This window comes from Bos grunniens, chromosome X, assembly GCF_055505025.1.
Source record: "Bos grunniens cultivar Pamir isolate PY7600 chromosome X, Bosgru_T2T1.0, whole genome shotgun sequence".
In the NCBI taxonomy this organism is placed as follows: Eukaryota; Metazoa; Chordata; class Mammalia; order Artiodactyla; family Bovidae; genus Bos; species Bos grunniens.
The window spans coordinates 86,952,272-86,969,422 of record NC_141194.1 but is presented as its reverse complement, the minus strand read 5'-3'; the positions used below and the strand labels follow the sequence as shown (position 1 = coordinate 86,969,422).

General features: G+C 36.8%; 1 protein-coding gene across 4 annotated transcripts in view; it reads left to right on the top strand.

The window, feature by feature from the left end:
• COL4A5 (collagen type IV alpha 5 chain) overlaps nt 1–17,151 on the top strand; it is a 253,719-nt gene that overhangs the window by 44,860 nt on the left and 191,708 nt on the right. The window lies entirely within an intron of this gene.

The window sequence follows — 17,151 nt, the reverse complement described above, 5'->3', positions numbered from 1 at the left end:
TTTCTGGTCTTACATTTAGATCTTTAATCCATTGTGAGTTTATTTTTGTGTATGGTGTTAGAAAGTGTTCTAGTTTCATTCTTTTGCAAGTGGTTGACCAGATTTCCCAGCACCACTTGTTAAAGAGATTGTCTTTAATCCATTGTATATTCTTGCCTCCTTTGTCAAAGATAAGGTGTCCATATGTGCGTGGATTTATCTCTGGGCTTTCTATTTTGTTCCATTGATCTATATTTCTGTCTTTGTGCCAGTACCATACTGTCTTGATAACTGTGGCTTTGTAGTAGAGCCTGAAGTCAGGCAGGTTGATTCCTCCAGTTCCATTCTTCTTTCTCAAGATAGCTTTGGCTATTCGAGGTTTTTTTATTTCCATACAAATTGTGAAATTATTTGTTCTAGCTCTGTGAAGAATACCGTTTGTGATTAGGTTTTCTCATCAGCAAAATTCCCTGAAGATACATCTGAGTTCTTCGTTATTTCCTTTTATTTCTGAGTAATATTCCATTTTATGTATGTACTGTATAATTGGGCTTCCCTGGTGACTCAGACAATAAAGAATCCTCCTGCCGATGCATGAGAGACAGGATAGATCGCTTGGTCAGGAAGATCTCCTAGGGGAGGAAACAACAACCCACTCCAGTATTCTTGCCTGGAAAATCCCATGGACAGAGGAGCCTGGCAGGCTATATACATGGGGTCTCAAAGAGTTGGACATGACTGAGCAGCTAACACACACACTGTATAATTATTGGAGGAAATCTGAGGTGATTCCAGTTTTGGACTATTATAAGTAAATTTACTGTAAATATCATTGTATGGGTTTTTGTGTACACATAAATTTTCATTTCTTTGGGATAAATGACCAGGTATATAATAATTGGGGCATATGGTAGTGCCCATTTCCTTTTATAAGATAGTGTAAGATAGTGCCTGTTTTGCAGAGAAGCATTTTCATCCCAATAGATGAGAGATCCAGTTTCTCCTCACCCTCACCAACATATATCATTATCATTATTTTTTATTTTAGCTATTCTTAGTAGGTTGGTTGGAGAAGGCAATGGCACCCCACTCCAGTACTCTTGCTTGGAAAATCCCATGGATGGAGGAGCCTGGTAGGCTGTAGTCCATGGGGTCGCTAAGAGTCGGACACGACTGAGCGACTTCCCTTTCACTTTTCACTTTCATGCATTGGAGAATGAAATGGCAACCCGCTCCAGTGTTCTTGCCTGGAGAATCCCAGGGACGGGGGAGCCTGGTGGGCTTCCATCTATGGGGTCGCACAGAATCGGACACGACTGAAGCGACTTAGCAGTAGCAGCAGCAGTAGGTTGGTAGTGATATTTCAGTGTGGTTTCTGTTTGTAGTTCCCTTATGGCTAATTATATTGATCATTTTTTGATGGGCTTGTTTTCTGTCTTTGTATCTTCTTCAGTGAAATGGCTTTTGCCCCTTTTCTAATTGGACTGTTTGTTCTTTTTTCTATTGAGTTCTATGAATTCTTTATATGTTCTAGTCCTTTGTCACATGTGTGGTTTGCAAATATTTTCTCCCAGTCTGTAACTTGTCTTTTTGTCGTCTATATGGGTTCTTTTGTAGTACAAATGATTGAAACTGATGAAATCCAATTTATCAGTATTTCTTTTTATGAATTATGCTTTTGGGTGTCAGTCTAAGAAAACTTCACCTAGCCTTAGATACTGAAGATTTTCTTATAAGTTTTCTAGTTTTACATTTTGCATTTAAGTCCGTGATCCATTTGTTGGAAAGTCTATCCTTTCTCCATTGAAGTGCTTTTTTGAACTTTTGTTAAAAAACAATCAGTTGGGTTTAGTGTGTGGATCTATTTCTGGATTGTCTATTCTGTTCTTTTGATCTGTGTGTCTGTTCTACCAGTAACACCTATCTTGGTTATAGTAAGCCCTATTGGAAAGAATGGCTCTTCTCACTTATTATTTTTTATCAAGATAGTTTTAGATATTCTAGGGTCTGTGCCTTTCCATATGAATTTTAGAATTAGTTTATCTATGTCTATAAACCCTTGCTGGAATTTTGATAGAAACTGAATTAAACCTACAGAAAAATAAAGGAGAATTGACATCGTTACTATGCTGAGTCTTCTAGTTCATGAGCATGGTATGTAACTCCACTATTTAGATTTTTCTACATAGAGTAGTCCTTATGGTGTTTTCCTTGTTTTGTTGTCAAATTGGAATGCATATATTAATCTGGTTTTCTATAGGCTTCTATAGGCTTGCTGAGAATGATTAAGCTTGTTTATTAATACTCATTCAATATTAATTAATTAACAATGCAGGTATATTTATCTTATTCTATTGCAATTGATAAATAATATTTTGTGTTTGTAGTATTAGTTTAATTTTAAAGATCATAACCCTGTAAATGGTGGTGCAGTGGTGAAGAATCTGCCTGCTGATGTAGGAGATGTGAGTTCAATCCCTGGGTCTAGAAGATCCCCTGGAGGAGGACTGGCAACCCACTCCAGTATTCTTGCCTAGAAAATCCCATGGACAGAGGAGCCTTGTAGGCTACAGTGTATAGGGTTGGAAAACATCTGATACAACTGACCAACTGAGTATGCACTACTCACTACTCAACCATGTAAACAGGTGAGAAATTGTACTAGAGAAATAGCATTTGTATTAGACTAGGGAAACTTTGTAATAATATTTACTATAAAGATTTTTATCTCTGTCGTAGTACATAAATATGATAGACTGAAGGAGGGGTTATTGACTACATGAGTAAGGACTTATTGGAGGGAGGGTGTAATCTTTGAAGAATGTCTTTTTGGTAATTTTTGAGCCCAGTATAAAAAAAATTGAGGGTATGGAGAAGGTAAAGTCAGGAGGTAGGAGTAAGTGATTATTTAGATGACAGGAGATATAAAAGCTTGTCCTGTACTAGAGAGATCACATCATGGAGTAATAAGGACATATTGGATAAGATTGTGACTCCTCCTTGAAACAGGAAAATCTGAGGAGTTATCTACTCATTTATGGAGTCACTCCTGGTTTCCCCACTTTTAGATGAGACCTGTTAATATATAGCTGTTAAAAAAATAAGATTCCTGAATTCATGGAATTTATACTATAATGTGATTTATGGCAAAGCATTAATGGCATCTATAGATTTTTTAGCAGGTAAAACACATGATAAACTCATTAAGTAGGCGTATTTACAGTTGGTAGTGGCCAGTACAATAAAGAATACCAACTTTGTACATCAATTTTTGTTAGGAGAGTTTGTTTTACTATTTTTCAAGGTTTCAGATTCTATACATTTGAGGTTATTGATCTTATTGTCAGATTAATTATGACTTAAATAAGTGTTTTTTGAGCCATTTGTACATAGCATTTTAAATATCTTTGATGAATTGGTGGTGGTTGTTCAGTTGCTAATTTGTGTCCAACTCTTTACAACTCCATAGACTGCAGCACACCAAGCTTCCCTGTCCTTCACTATCTCCCAGAGTTTTCTCAAACTCATGTCCATTGGGTTGATGATGCTATCCAGCCATCTCATCCTCTGTTTCCCCCTTCTCCTCTTGCTCTCAATCTTGCCGAGCATCAGGGTCTTTTCTAGTGAGTCTGCTCTTCACATCAGGTGGCCAGAGTATTGGAGCTTCAGCTTCAGCATCAGTCCTCCCGATAAATATTCAGTGTTGATCTCCTTTAGGATTCACTGATTTAATCTCCTTACTGTCCAAGGGGCTCTCAAGAGTCTTCTCCTGCACCACAGTTCCAAAGCATCAATTCTTTGGTGTCCAGCCTTTTTTATGGTCCAACTCTCACATACATTCATGACTTCTGGAAAAACCATAGTTTTGACTATATGGGCCTTTGTTGGCAGTGATGTCTCTGCTTTTTAATATGCTGTCTAGATTTGTCATGGCTTTTCTTCAAAGGAGCAAATGTCTTTTAATTTCATGGCTACAGTCACTGTCTGCAGTGATTTTGGAGCCCTAGAAAATAAAATCTGTCACTGTTTCCACTTTTTCTTCATCTATTTGGCATTAAGTGATGGAACCAGGTGCCATGATCTTAGTTTTTTGAACACTGAGTTTTAAGCCAGCTTTTTCACTCTCCTCTTTCACTCTCATCAAGAGACTCTTTAGTTCTTCTTCACTTTCTGCCATTAGAGCGGTATCATTTGCATATCTGAAATTGTTGATGTTTCTCCCAGCAACCTTGATTCCAGCTTGTGATTAATCCAGCCTGGCATTTTGTATGATGTACTCTGCATATAAGTTAAGTAAGCAGGTATATGTCAAAAGGGAAGGCATATATAACCTTTGATATGAGAAATCTGGCATAAATGGCTGATGATATTAAAAATATGAGTCACATTGTATTTCCTTTTTCATTCATAAAAGATCAAGGAGTGTGTAGAAGCCTGTGTAAAGTTTATATTAAAATAGATAACCCTGAAAAGCAAAACAGGTATGCTTCCTGTCATGTCAAACAGTTGAATCACACTTCAAAATGTAGTTTAAATTGAATGGTATGCTGATAGGAATATTGGAAACGATTATATATTTCAAACCATTGATTCTTTTGTGTATTTCATTTGTTAGATCACAACCATATATTTTAAAGTTTTAAAAATCCTTTTTGAGTACTTTCCATTGTTAAACCTCCTATTCTTATTGAATTTCTGTTCTATGGAATTCTTTTTGAGACATTAGTGATTTTTCACTGCTTACTTTCTTTGTTATTCTCAGTAAGCACATTTTTGGAAAATTTCCCTTAAGTCTGTAGGGACAATTAAATCTGATTTATAGGGAATAATATCTACAGATGTTTCTGTAAAAATCTGAATTTTTATGAAATAGCATTGCATATAGCATGGTGTCTTGTGCAGTTGCCTTTTATCAAAGCCCAATCTGTTCAAATATTTATAATTTCTTTAAATAAAATTAATTAGTGCAGTAGAATTGCTTGAATCTTGATTGGAGAAGTACTGTGTCTATTTTAATAAAGAGTAAGGATGGTTTGGGTTCTGAGAGAGAAATATCCACTCTACCCACATGTGGGTGGAGTAGTTATTGTAGAATGTCTCACATTCTAGAGGTGAGACAGTGAAAAGAGAATAACTTGTTTATAAACTCCAAGTTTCTGTATTATCTATACATGTTTATTTTGCTCTTTTTTCTCTTCATTATACTTTTTGCTTCCTCGTTTCATCTTATTTTTAAAATTTTTATCGATGTACAGTTGATTTGTGATGTTATGTGTCTGCTGCACAGCAAAGTATATCAGTTATACATATACATATATCAACTCTTTTTTAGATTTCTTTCTTTCTTTTTTTAAAATTTAATTTAATTTTTATTTTATTTTTTCTTTTTTTTTAAATTTTATTTTATTTTTAAACTTTACAATATTGTATTGGTTTTGCCAAATATTGAAATGAATCTGCCACAGGTATACATGTATTCCCCATCCTGAACCCGCCTCCCTCCCCATACCCTCCCTCTGGGTCATCCCAGTGCACCAGCCCCAAGCATCCAGTATCGTTCATCGAACCTGGACTGGCGACTCGTTTCATACATGGTATTATACATGTTTCAATGTCATTCTCCCAAATCTTCCCACCCTCTCCCTCTCCCACAGAGTCCATAAGACTGTTCTATACATCAGTGTCTCTTTTGCTGTCTCGTACACAGGGTTATTGTTACCATCTTTCTAAATTCCATATATGTGCATTAGTATACTGTATTGGTGGTTTTCTTTCTGGCTTACTTCACTCTGTATAATAGGCTCCAGTTTCATCCACCTCATTAGAACTGATTCAAATGTATTCTTTTTAATGGCTGAGTAATATTCCATTGTGTATATGTACCACAGCTTTCTTATCCATTCATCTGCTGATGGACATCTAGGTTGCTTCCATGTCCTGGCTATTATAAACAGTGCTGTGATGAACATTGGGGTACACGTGTCTCTTTCCCTTCTGGTTTCCTCAGTGTGTATGCCCAGCAGTGGGATTGCTGGATCATAAGGCAGTTCTATTTCCAGTTTTTTAAGGAATCTCCACACTCTTCTCCATAGTGGCTGTACTAGTTTGCATTCCCACCAGCAGATTTTTTTCTTATATAGGGTGTTACAGAGTACTGAGAAGAGTTCCCTGTGCTATAAAGTAGGTCCTTATTAGTTATCTGTTTTGTATATAGTAGTGTGCATATGTCAGTCCTAACCTCCCAATTTATCCTCCCCTGCCCAGATACTTCCCCTACCCCCAATAATCATAATTTTATTTTCTACATCTGTGACTCTATTTCTGTTTTGTAAATAAGTTCATTTGTACCAGTTCTTCCAGATTCCACATATAAGCAAAATCATATGATATGTTTCTTTCTCTCCCTGACTTACTTCACTTAGTATGACAATTTCTAGGTTCATCCCTGTTGATTCAAATGGCATTATTTTGTTCTTCTTTTATGGATGCATAATATCCTGTCCACATCTTTATCCATTCATTCCTTTGTCAATGGACATTTACATTGCTTCTGTGTCTTGGCTGTTGTAAATAGTGCTGCAGTGAACACAGAGGTGCATGTATATTGACTTGCACATGGCCAACATGCCTTTGTAGCTATTCTGTATTGTGGCTTCCTGGCTTCCCTCTCATTGCTGCCTAAGTTAATTTCTTGCTGTTTCCTGGTTTAAATTCATGGGAGGAAATCGACACAATCTGATGGTACAATTTATCTTTTCATGTTTATCTCATCATAGACCACTGGCCAATCTATAGATTGATCGCTTTTTGAGTTATCTTACTTCTTCCCGGTCTATAATTACATATGGTGACTACAGCCATGAAATTAAGACACTTGCTCCTTGGAAGAAAAACTCTGACAAACCTAGACAGCATATTAAAAAGCAGAGACGTCACTTTGCCGACAGTGGTCCGTCTAGTCAAATCTATGGTTTTTCCAGTAGTCATGTGTGGACATGAGAGTTGGAGCACAAAGAAGGCTGAGCGCTGATGAATTGATGCTTTTGAGCTGTAGTGCTGGAGAAGACTCTTGATTGTCCCTTGGACTGCAAGGAGATCCAACCAGTCAATCCTAAAGGAAATCAGTTCTGAATATTCATTGGAAGGACTGATGTTAAATCTAAAGCTCCAATACTTTGGCCACTTGATGCAAAGAGCTGACTCATTTGAAAAGACCCTGATGCTGGGAAAGGTAGAAGGCAGGAGGAGAAGGTGATGGCAGATGATGAGATGGTTGGATGGCATCACTGACTTAATGGACATGATTTTGAGCCGGCTCTGGGAGATGGTGAAGGACAGGGAAGCCCAGTGTGCTGCGGTCAATGGGGTTGCAAAGAGTACTATACAACTGTGACTGTACAACAACAGCGAGTACATATAGTCATGTTCATGGGATCTAAAACATAATTGCCCATGGCTGGCCTTGTGTCAGGAACTATTTGCAGGACCATTTCACTTAGAGAGGACTTTAGATTAGTTGTCATGGGACTTCCTTGGTGGTCCAGTGGTTAAGACTCCATGATCCCAGTGCAGGGGACCTGGGTTTGATCCCTGGTCAGAGGACTAGATTCTGCATGCCACAACTAAAGATCCTGCATGCTGCAACTAGATTAGTTGTCACAATGATCAATAATAGTAAAAAATAATTTCTGTGCATATACTAACTTCAAGTAGGGCTATTTAGGCCTAAATACTAGTTTTTAGAAAGGATATCTCCACTGTGTGTATAATTAACTGGAATGTAAAATTGATTCAGAGTTGTCTTAGTTCTTTGTTTTAGAAAGTTGCTGGTACCTAATATTTGCATCGTGCATATTACTTTTGTGAAAACGAACAAATTTCAGGTCTTCATCTAACAATATTTGTATATGTTGTATAAATATAATGGAGTGCAACTTAAATTGGAAACTGTCTACCTATTGTTCATTGCCTAGTTTGAACCTCACTGATGTCATGTGTGTTTAGTCGCTCAGTCGTGTATGACTCTTTGCAACTACATGGACTGCAGCCCACCAGGCTCCTCTGTCCATGAGTATTCTCTAAGCAAGAATACTGGAGTAGGTTGCCATGCCCTCCTCCAGGGGATGTTCCCAACCCAGGGATTGAACTCAGGTCTCCTGAGATGCAGGAGGTTTCTTTACTGACTGAGCCACTAGGGAAGCCACAATGATGTCACAGAGATAACTAAATTGGTTTGATTTATCTATACAGGCCTGTGTCTACATTTGCATAGACTGAGTCAGAAATGCAAATGCAAATCTACATATCATATGTATACAGTTTTTTAAATCTGTTACCAAAGTTAGCAAAATGTTACGTACTTTATGTTGGTGAATCATTTCATCAGTAGAAATCATGAAGCAATAGATATACTGTTGATTAACTCCAATTCTGTTTTTCCTAAAAAAGGTTAAATGTGTGTACAATATAGTTTCTCTGTTATCCAAGGAATATAGTGATGTAATCCTTGGGTCTACAAAGCCATCAAATAATGTACAGTATTTCACTCATGGGAGCTCCCTAGTTGTGTGGAAGATTAACCAGCATTTAATAGGGCTTACTTTGTGTCTCCAACCTAGAATTGATGCAAAAAATAGTATATTTTAAATGTTTTTTTTGACATTTGATTTCACTTTTAATTGTTTTGTAAATTAGTATTTTGCCTGAAATAGGCTAAAATTATATGCAAAGCATATTAAAATACAATGTTGAATTGTGACCATGCTTTATTTGTGGTCTATTTTTATATTGGCCGATGCTCAGAAAATAATAAAAACTCTTCATAAGAATACAAATGGCAACTATTTAAGTCTATGGTACTTCTTTCTTGTTTTTGTAAATTTCAAGCAACGGCTATATTGAGGTTATATTAATATTTAAGACTGTGTTTCAATTAAACAGTTATAATACTGGACTCTATGTGTCATTTTGTAGAATTTCTCTGTAATTCCAAACAGATCTAGCATTATGGAGAATGCAGAAAAGATGCTGCTTCAGGGTGTAATAAGACCCGTTATTTAATTATTTGAAATTGTTATTCTAGAAAAAAATTTCAGTCCGATACATGGATTTCCTTATAGGTCAGCATTTTATATAAACGAGCCTTATGGCAAATGGGTGATAGGAAGGGCACAGGAGAAAAAAAAATCCATAAGTAAAGTTATGGTCAGCTACAGTTAACTACAAGGGACAGGAAATAAGAGGACATCTGGTTCTGTTTGTTTTTGAAATGGTTAAATCTTTTATAGACGAGAATATTTCACGTTTTAATACATTTGTGCTGTTTTCTTAATTTGTATTTCAGCATCCTATAAGCATTTACTTCCACAAGGACTTTTTCTGTTGTTATAAAGTGCTCATGTTTTTTCAGATGTGTTAAAGGCAGTATTCATAGATTAAATAATGTACAAGAGGTTTATGTGGAATTGACTTTTTATAAATAAGCAATCATAGATTAAGTCACTCACATGTTCTCAGAATGCCTCAAATGTATTAAGATATATGAGTAGCAGATTCTATACTGCAGAAATAATGCCAGTTTTGTAACTATTGTTACATATAAAAAATTAAGCTTTTTCATCCTCCCATTCTGTCTACTCTCATGATTAAACTTAGTGTCTTTGGGGATGAGAACTTACTTATATAGATGTACACTTGATGTGTTCAGCCTCTGGATTAGGGCAGGATGCAAAGAACACAGTTAGGAATATTGAAAAAAAAGAATAAATGTATAAAGAATCATTCTGCTTGATCTTTTAAGGCCTACTGAATAGCTTCAGTTAGTTGCTGTGATTGTGGTAATGGATGAGCTACAAACACATAGATCAATGAAACAGAAGAGAGAATCAAGAAATAGACATACATAAATATGCCTGCCTAATGTGTGAGAAAGGAGCAAAAGAAATTTGATGGAGGAAGGATAACTTTTCACAAATGATGCTGGAGCAGTTGGACATCCATAGACAGAAAGGTGCAATTTGACTCAGACCTCACATCTTTAAAAGAATTAGCTCAGAATGGATCATGAACTTAAATGTAAAACTGAAATTTTAAAACTTTTAGAAAAAAATATGAGAAAATCCTTCATATCTAGAGCTGAATCAAGAGTTCTTACATTTGATAGCCAATGCCTAATTCAAGAGAGAAAATGCTGAAGAACTTAGTTCAGTTCAGTCGCTCAGTCATGTCTCTTTGTAACCCCATGGACTGCAGCATGCCAGGCTTTCCTGTCCATCACCAACTCCCGGAGTTTACTCAAACTCATGTCCATTGAGTCAGTGATGCCATCCGACCATCTCATCCTCTGTCGTCCCCTTCTGTTCCAACCTTCAGTCTTTCCCAGCATCAGGGTCTTTTCTAATGAGTCAGCTCTTCGCATCAGGTGGCCAAAGTATTGGCATTTCAGCTTCAACATCAGTCCTTCCAATGAATATTTAGGACTGATCTCCTTTAGGATGGATAGTTGGATTTCCTTGCAGTCCAAGGGACTCTCAAGAGTCTTCTCCAACACCACAGTTCAAAAGCATCAATTCTTTGGCGCTCAGCTCTCTTTATAGTTCAACTCTCATATCCATACATGACTACTGGAAAAACCATAGCTTTGACTAGACGGACCTTTGTTGGCAAAGTAATGTCTCTGCTTTTTAATATGCTGTCTATATTGGTCATAACATTTCTTCCAAGGAGTAAGCATCTTTTAATTTCATGGCTTGAGTACCATCTGCATTGATTTCAGGAGCCCCCAAAAATAAAGGCTGTCACTGTTTCCATTGTTTCCCCATCTATTTGTCATGGGAAAGTCATGGGACCAGATGCCATGATCTTACTTTTCTGAATGTTGAGGTTTAAGCCAACTTTTTCACTCTCCATTTTCACTTCCATCAAGAAGCTCTTTAGTCCTTTTTCACTTTCTGCCATCAAGGTGGTGTCATCTGCATATCTGAGGTTATTGATATATCTCCTGGCAATCTTGATTACAGCTTGTGCTTTATCCAACCCAGCATTTCTCATGATGTACTCTGCATGTAAGTTAAATAAGCAGGGTGACAATATAGTCTTGACGTACTCCTTTTCCTATTTGGAACCAGTCTGTTGTTCCATGTCCAGGTCTAACTGTTGCTTTCAGGACTTTCATGCAGATTTCTCAAAAGGCAGGTGAGGTGGTCTGGTATTCCCATCTCTTTCCGACTTTTCCACAGTTCATTGTGATTTACACAGTCAAAGGCTTTGGCATAGTCAATAAAGCAGAAGTAGATGTTTTTCTGGAACTCTCTTGCTTTTTCAATGATCCAGTGGATGTTGGCAGTTTGATCTCTGGTACCTCTGCCTTTTCTAAAACCAGCTTAAACATCTGGAAGTTCAAGGTTCATGTACTGTTGAAGCCTAGCTTGGAAAATTTTGAACATTACTTTGCTAGTGTGTGAGATGAGTGCAATTGTGCAGTAGTTTGAGCATTCTTTGGCCTTGCCTTTCTTTGGGATTGGAATGAAAACTGACCTTTTTCAGTACTGTTGCCACTGCTGAGTTTTCCAAATTTGCTGGCATATTGAGTGCAGCACTTTGACCTTAAATCATCTTTTTGGATTTGAAATAGCTCAACTGGAATTCCATCACCTCCACTAGCTTTGTTCATAGTGATACTTCCTAGGGCCCACTTGACTTCACATTCCAGGATGTCTGGCTCTAGGTGAGTGATCATATCATCATGATTATCTGGGTCGTGAAGATCTTTTTTGTATAGTTCTTCTGTGTATTCTTGCCACTTGTTCTTAATATGTTCTGCTTCTGTTAGGCCCATACCATTTCTGTCCTTTAGTGTGCCCATCTTTGCATGAAACATTTCCTTGGTATCTCTGATTTTCTTGAAGAGATCTCTAGTCTTTCCCATTCTATTGTTTTCCTCTGTTTCTTTGCATTGATCACTGAAGAAGGGTTTCTTTTCTCTCCTTGCTATTTTTTGGAACTCTGCATTCAAATGAGTATATCTTTCCTTTTCTCCTTTGCCTTTTGCTTCTCTTCTTTTCACAGCTATTTATAAGGCCTCCTCAGACAACCATTGTGCCATTTTGCATTTCTTTTTCTTGAGGATGGTCTTGATCCCTGCCCCCTGTAAATTGTCATGAACCTCCATCCATAGTTCTTCCGACACTGTCTTTCAGGTCTAATCCCTTGAATCTATTTGTCACGTCCCCTGTATAACTGTAAGGGGTTTGATTTAGGTCATACCTGAGTGGTCTAGTGTTTTCCCTACTTTCTTCAATTTAAGTCTGAATTTGGCAATAAGGAGTTCATGAGCTGAACCACAGTCAGCTCCCTGTCTTGTTTTTGTTGACTGTATAGAGCTTCTCCATCTTTGGCTCCCAAAGAATATAATCAGTGTGATTTTGGTATTGACCATCTGGTGATGTCCATGTGTAGAATCTTCTCTTGTGGTTTTGGAAGAGGGTGTTTGCTATGACCAGTGCATTCTCTTGGCAAAACTCTGCTAGCCTTTGCCCTGCTTCACTCTGTACTCCAAGGCCAAATTTGCCTGATACTCCAGGTGTTTCTTGACTTCTTACTTTTGCATTCCAGTACCCTATAATGAAAAGGACATCTTTTTGGGGGTATTAATTCTAGAAGGTCTTGTAGGTCTTCATAGAACCGTTCAACTTCAACTTCTTCAGCATTACTGGTCAGGACATAGACTTGGATTACTGTGATATTGAATGGTTTGCCTTGGAAATGAACAAAGATCATTCTTTCATTTTTGAGATTGCATCCAAGTACTGCATTTCAGACTCTCTGGTTGACTATGATGGCTAATCCACTTCTTCTAAGAGAGTTTTGCCCATGTAGTCGATACAATTGTCATCTGAGTTAAATTCACCCATTCCAGTCTGTTTTAGTTCGATGATTCCTAAAATGTTACAAGATGGTAGGAGGGGCAAAATCACATTTAGAATCAAACCCCGTATCTGCCAGAGACACTCAGAGGCCTCAAACATACCTTGTGTGTACCATGACCCAGAGACCCCACAGAGACTGAGACAGAACTGTGTTTGAGTGTCTCCTGTGCAGGTACGGGTCACCAGTGGACTGCCACAGCAGCAGGGTCTCTGACTGCTGCAGACCTGGGTATGGCATAAGGCCTCTTGGAGGAGGTCACTATTAACCCCACTGTAGAGCTGCCAAAACTTACACAGAACTGGGGAAATAGACTCTTGGGGGTGCAAACAGAACCTTGTGTACACCAGGACTCAGGAAAAAGGACCAGTGACTGCACATGAGACTGACCCAGACTTGCCTGTGAGTGTCCAGGAGTCTCTGGTGGAGGTGTGGGTCAGAGGTGGCCTGCTGCACTGAGTGTAGCGGTGTGTGCATGGGACCTTTTGAAGGAGGTCTCCATTATCTTCATTATTACCTCTACCATAGTTTGGTCCCAGGTAAATAAGAAGGAGGGAACACCCATCAACAGAAAATTGGATTAAAGATTTACTGAGCATGGCCCACCCATCAGAACAAGACCCAGTTTCCCCCTCAGTCAGTCTTTCCCATCAGGAAGCTTCCATAAGCCTCTTATCCTTGTCCATCAGAGGTCAGACAGACTAAAAACCACAATCACAGAAAACTAACCAATCTGATCACATGGACCACAGCCTTGTCTCATTCAATGAAACTATGAGCCATGCTGTGTAGGGCCACCCAAGATGGACAGGTCATGTTGGAGAATTCTGAGAAAACATGGTCCAAAATTAAAAAAAATTAATTTTGGTGAAGTACAATTAATCCTTTTCCTTTTCTATGAAATGTGCTTTCTTTGTTATATCTCTAAGAATTTCTGTGTGTGTTAGATTTTATTGTTGAAAAGTGTTTGTTTTTTTTTTTTTTGCCTAAAGAATATTTTCTCCTATATTTTCTTATAAAAGTTTTATAGTCTTTTAAAGTTTACATTTAGATGTCTATTCCATTTTGTGTTAATTTTTGTGTAAGGTGTGAAATTTCACTTAAAGTTTATGCTTTTGCATATGAATTACCAATTGTTTGAATATCATTTGTTTAAAAGACTACCCTTTCTCCATTGAATTGCTTTTGTGCTTTCGTTAAAAATCACTTGATCATGGTCGTGTGGTTTTATTTCCTGACTATTTTTTTTACACTGATCTGTGTGTGTATTCTTTCATTTATACCACTCTGTTGATTACTGTAGCTTTGTTGTTAAAAAATCTTAAAATCTGCAGTGGGATTCTTCCTGATTTACTGTACTTAAAAATGTTTTGGCTATTCTACTTTATTTTTCCACATAAATTTTAAAACTAGCCTTCCTAGATCTACAAAAATTTCTGCTACGACTTGTATTGGAATTACACCGAAAGTATATATCATTTTGGATAGAGTTGATGCCTTTGTTATGTTTCATCTTCCAGTCAACAAATATAGTTTGTGTCTCCATTTACTTATATAGTCTTTAATTTCTCTTACGAATGTTTTGTGATCAAAATATTTTAAAAGCCTATAGTTCTGTTCACAATTTGTTAAATTTATACCAAAATATTTTATTTTTTGAAGTTTTTAATGATATTTCTTTTTTAGTTTCAGTTTTCAATTACATTGCTAGTATATAAAATATAATTGATATTTTCTGTCTTTTTTCCATTTATTGATTTGCATTAATTAATTAATTAAAGCTGATCGTTGTAGTTCTCTTCTACTGTACAACCTTGTGTGTGCTATGCTCAGTCATGTCTAGCTCTTTGCAATTCCATGGACTGTAGCTTGCTAGGCTCCTCTGTCCATGAAATTTTCCAGGCAAGAATATTGGAGTGGGTTGCCATTTCCTACTCCAGAGGATCTTTCTGACCTAGGGACCAAACCCACGTCTCTCGTCTCCTGAATTTGCAGGGAGATTCTTTACCACTGTGCACCTGGGAAGCTGAGTACAACCTTGGTAGATTCAATTACTGGTACAGCTTTGGTAGATTCAGTTATTAGTTATATGAAGTATTCTGTTGATTTCCAAGGGCTTTTTTACCTAGAAATTTCTCTTATATTTCTAACTCATTAGGTTTTTATCATGAATAAGTATTTTGTTAAATGCTTTTACTGAATGAAGTTTTTATTCTTTAAGTTTTTAATACGCAGGATTACATTGATTGATTTTCAAATATTGAAGTACTTCATGTGTTCCTTAAACATATCCCACTTGGTCACAGTATATTATTATTTATGTATATTGCTGGCTTCCATCTGCTAATTTCTTATTGAGAATTTTTTCATTTGTGTTGATAAGGGGTATTCGGTCATAATGTTGTTCCTTTTGTACTGTCTAAATATGTTTTTTGGTGTTAAAATAATGCTGGCCTTATAAAATAAGTTGGAAAGTGTTCCATCTTCTTCCACTTTCCAGTAGAGATTATATAGAATTGGTTTTATTGCTTCTTTAAATGTTTGTAGAATTTGACAATGAAATCAATCGGGCTTAAGTATTTTTTCTGAAGGTCTTTAACAATGAATTCCATTTCCTTAATAGTTACAAGACAATTCAAAGTATCTGTTATGTTTGAGGTGAGTTTTGTAATTTGTAGATCTTTAGGAATTGGTTCATTTCATTTAAGTTGTCAAATTTATGAGTATAGAGTTGTTTGTAGTATTCCCTTATTATCATTTCAAGAGCTCTTGAATACTAGTGAGGCCTCCTCTTTTATTTCTGCTATTGATAATTTAGGTGTATTTTTTACTTTAGTCAGCCTGGCTAGAGAACCTATCAATTATATTGATAGCTTTTGTTTTCAATGATTTTCTCTATTGTTTTTCTGCTTTCAGTTTCACTGATCTCTTTAGATTTCTAACTGCTTTCTTTGGTTTTATTTTGTATTTTCCTTTCTAATTTCTTAAGGCATAAACTTAAATTATTGATTTGAGACCCTTTATTTCTAATATATGTATTTATTCCGATAAATTTCCCTCTAAGAACTGTTTTAGCTGTATGCTACCCATTTTTTAAACTGAAGTATAGTTGATTTACAATATTAGTTTCAGATGTACAGTGTAGTGATTCAGTATTTTTGCAGATTGTATTCCATTATAGGTTATTAGAAGATAATAACTATAATTCCAAGTGCTCTACAGTATAGCAATGTTATTTTATACATAATCAGATCAGATCAGATCAGTCGCTCAGTCGTGTCCGACTCTTTGCGACCCCATGAATCGCAGCAAGCCAGGCCTCCCTGTCCATCACCAACTCCCGGAGTTCACTGAGACTCACGTCCATCGAGTCAGTGATGCCATCCAGCCATCTCATCCTCTGTCGTCCCCTTCTCCTCCTGCCCCCAATCCCTCCCAGCATCAGAGTCTTTTCCAATGAGTCAACTCTTCGCATGAGGTGGCCAAAGTACTGGAGTTTCAGCTTTAGCATCATTCCTTCCAAAGAAATCCCAGGGCTGATCTCCTTCAGAATGGACTGGTTGGATCTCCTTGCAGTCCAAGGGACTCTCGAGAGTCTTCTCCAACACCACAGATAATAGCTTGTATCTGTTAATATCATACCTCTTAATTGTCCCCCCACCTCCCTTTGGTAACCACAAGTTTGATTTCAAATGCTCTAAACTATTGTTTGCCCTGTGATCTCTTTTATCTGTAATAGGTCCAAGAAAAGTTGTTAATCTGCAACTTGTACAGCATTTTATTTGTTTCAAGTTTGGGAGTAATATCTTTCTAGTTATCTACATGTCCAAGGTAAAATTGCCACTTATGTTCAGTTTAACTGTTCTTTATTTATTGTGGATATCATCCTTTATTATATATGTTTTACAAAGGTCTTTTTCCAGTCTGTTGCTTGTTTATTCATTTTAACAGTTTTCTTTGATGAGTATAAGCTCCTCATTTTTATTAAATCTAATTTTTTTAGTGTTTATTTCTTCTATATCTTGTCTAACAAATCTTTTCCTATACCAGGGTCAAAAAGGTATTTCATTTTTTTTTTTTACCCTCAAAGCTTTAAAGTATTATTTATATTTAAGGGCATGGTTGATCTTGAAGTAATGTTTTTGAGTGATGCAAGATAGAAATGGACATTTTGTTTTAGAAAGTATGGATATCTTATTGCTTCATCAAAATTTCTAGAAAGTTTTCTTTTCCCAGTGAAGTTTTCTG